This window comes from Mustela lutreola, chromosome 2, assembly GCF_030435805.1.
Source record: "Mustela lutreola isolate mMusLut2 chromosome 2, mMusLut2.pri, whole genome shotgun sequence".
Lineage (NCBI taxonomy): Eukaryota > Metazoa > Chordata > Mammalia > Carnivora > Mustelidae > Mustela > Mustela lutreola.
Window position 1 is genome coordinate 187,085,373 of NC_081291.1, and position 3,213 is coordinate 187,088,585.

General features: G+C 41.1%; 1 pseudogene; it reads left to right on the forward strand.

The window, feature by feature from the left end:
- Positions 1 to 1,318: 1,318 nt before the first annotated feature.
- LOC131825951 (heterogeneous nuclear ribonucleoprotein A1-like) lies at positions 1,319 to 2,819 on the forward strand (annotated as a pseudogene).
- The last annotated feature ends 394 nt before the right edge of the window (positions 2,820 to 3,213 follow it).

The following is a 3,213-nucleotide window of genomic DNA, read 5'->3' on the forward strand; positions in this document are numbered from 1 at the left end:
AGACATTGTTAAAGGAACAGAATTGCTAAATAAGAAAAAAAGGAAGAGAATTGCTAATGTAAGTATAAATATATCTTACATCTGAAAAGAAATTAAGCATTCATCAGGGAATTACATCTATTACCTTATTTGACCTTATCTGATCTTTTCAACAACCATAGATATTAAGTGGGTCAGGTAGCAATTTTCCTGTGTTTTAGATAAGAATACTAAGTTTTTGTTAACACAGCTAATAAGTGGCACACTTTAGATAGAAAGAATATCAGTTGTTGATATCCGGGGAGTGGTTTTTAAGATGGAAATCTATTTTGTCCAATTTTATTAAGTAGAAAATTGAAACACTGCAGCTCTCTGCAAGAAAAAGAAAAAAAACTTGCATCAAGCAACATAGGTCACTAAGCACATTGTTAAAAATACTTCTCGAACAGCTGGAAAAAATTCAGTTTCCTTTTTTGTTGTATTTGAACAATAAGGCAGTGAAAGAGGAAGAAAACAGTGAAAAGCAAGGTAACTGAATTAAGAAGACATATACAAAGCAAATTCAAATTATAACTATTTGATCCTACACATATTGCATTTTGTAAGCAATCATCTTAAGAGAATCATAGAGCCAAAAGAGAATAGTTATCTATTACCCTATGATTCTTAAAGAACTGCTTCCCATCAATGTGACTTTTTTTTTGTATGTGTACAAAATATGAGGGCTTCATGTGGAAAGGGACATAAAGGCAGAATTTGAGTCGACCAGTGACTGCAATACCGGTCTTGTTACTGGGCGCCACTGCCTGCCTGGACAGTAGATCCCGTTTCCTTTGCTCAAGGTTTCAGGAGTCTGGGACACATGGGACACCTGGGACACCTGGGTGGCTCAGTCATTAAGCATCTGCCTTTGGCTTAGGTCATGATCCCAGAGTCATGGGATTGAATCCTGCACTGGGCTCTCTCTGGTCTGTGAGAAGCCTGCTTTTCCTTCTCCCACTCTCTGCTTGTGTTCCCTCACCTACTGCGTCTCTCTCTGTCAAATAAATAAACGAAATCTTAAAAATAAATAAAAAAATAAAAAGTTTGCAGGAGACTATTATTTATTCTTGAGAAAAAGGCATAGTTCACGAAAGGAAGCGAACTAAAGATTTGGTATCTACAGAGAATCTTTTACCTTCATCCTTTAAGAGGAGAAGAAACAAAAACAAGAGCAGTAACTCTGGAAATAGTTACTAACAATAGAAGCATTTTAATGTTTTTAGTATTTTTAAATTTGCTTTAAAAAGTTTTAGTAAAGTGGCTTGCAGGAAAGGCGGTATAAATGTAAATGGAGCTCGCTTTCTGCCCGTGGATGCCGCCGAGTAAGCATCGTTAAAGTCTCTCCTCCCACGGCAGTAATGTCTAAGTCAGAGTCTCCCAAAGAGCCTGAACAGCTGCAGAAGCTCTTCATTGGAGGTCTGAGCTTTGAAACAACCGATGAGAATCTGAGGAGCCATTTTGAGCCATGGGAAACACTGTGTGGTAATGAGAGATGCCAACACCAAGCATTCCAGAGGCTTTGGGTTTGTCACCTATGCTCCTGTGGAGGAGGTGAAGGCAGCCATGAACGCAAGGGCATACAAGGTGGGTGGAAGAGTTGTGGAACCAAAGAGGGCTGTCTCAAGAGAAGATTCTCAAAGACCTGGTGCCCACTTAACTGTGAAAAATATTTTTGTTGGTGGCATTGAAGAAGACACTGAAGAACATCATCTAAGAGATGATTTAGAACAGTGTGGGAACATCCAAGAGATTGAGATCATGACTGACCGAGGCAGTGGCAAAAAGAGGGGTTTTGCTTTTGTAACATTTGATGATCATGATTCTATAGACAAGATTGTCATTCAAAAATACCATACTGTGAATGGCCACATCTGTGAAGTAAGGAAAGCACTCTCTAAGCAAGAGATGGCTCATGCTTCACCCAGCCAAAGAGGTCGAAGTGGGTCTGGAAACTTTGGTGGTGTTAATGGAGGTGGTTTTGGTGGGGATGACAACTTTGGTCATGGAGGAAACTTCAGTTGTCGATGTGGCTTTGGTGGCAGTCAAGGTGGTGGTGGATATAGTGGCAGTGGGGATGGCTATAATGGATTTGGTAATGATGGTGGTTATGGAGGAGGCAGCCATGGTTACTCTGAAGGAAGCAGAGGCTATGGAAGTGGTGGACAGGGTTATAGAAACCAGGGCAGTGGCTACGGTGGTAGAGGCAGCTATGACAGCTGTAACAACAGAGGAGGCAGAGGCAGCAATGGCGGTGGTAGTGGAAGCAACTTTGGAGGTGGCGGAAGCTATAATGATTTTGGCAATTACAATAATCAATCCTCAAATTTTGGACCCATGAAAGGAGGCAATTTTGGAGGCAGAAGCTCTGGCCCTTATGGTGGTGGAGGCCAATACTTCGCCAAACCACAAAACCAAGGTGGCTATGGTGGTTTCAGCGGCAGCAGCAGCTACGGCAGTGGCAGAAGGTTTTAATTACTGCCAAAAAACAAAGCTTAGCAGGAGAGGAGAGCCAGAGAAGTGACAGGAAAGCTACAGGTTACAACAGATTTGTGAACTCAGCCAAGCACAGTGGTGGCAGGGCCTAGCTGCTACAAAGAAGACATGTTTTAGACAATACTCATGTGTATGGGCAAAAAAAAACCTCGAGGACTGTATTTGTGACTAATTGTATAACAGGTTATTTTAGTTTCTGTTCTGTGGAAAGTGTAAAGCATTCCAACAAAGGGTTTTAATGTAGATTTTTTTTTTTTTTTTTGCACCCATGCTGTTGATTGCTAAATGTAATAGTCTGATCATGACGCTGAATAAATGTGTCTTTAAAAAAAAAAATGGAGCTCAACTTTGGATCCAGTGAATCAGATTTCCTATGAGTTACATGCCTATCATTCACTGATGGCACAGAGTAACCACTGCATTCTCTCCTCCACTATCCATCAGTTTTTAGAAGTAGTAGAGGTTTCACAGAGAGCCACTTGCCTGGAGAGAAAGCCAGGCTTTCCTCATTAGCACACGGTAGTGATCCACAGGGTAGCCAGCATTTGATTATTAATATGAACTGTTTGGGCCATTAGCTGTCGCCTGTTTCAAAAACTTGTGTGGTGATGTTTAGCTTTGGACTTTCTTTCCTGCTGTCAAATTTAGTTAAAGCATGCCTTTGGGATCAAATGTTGTAAGGGGAAACGCACAGTGGAG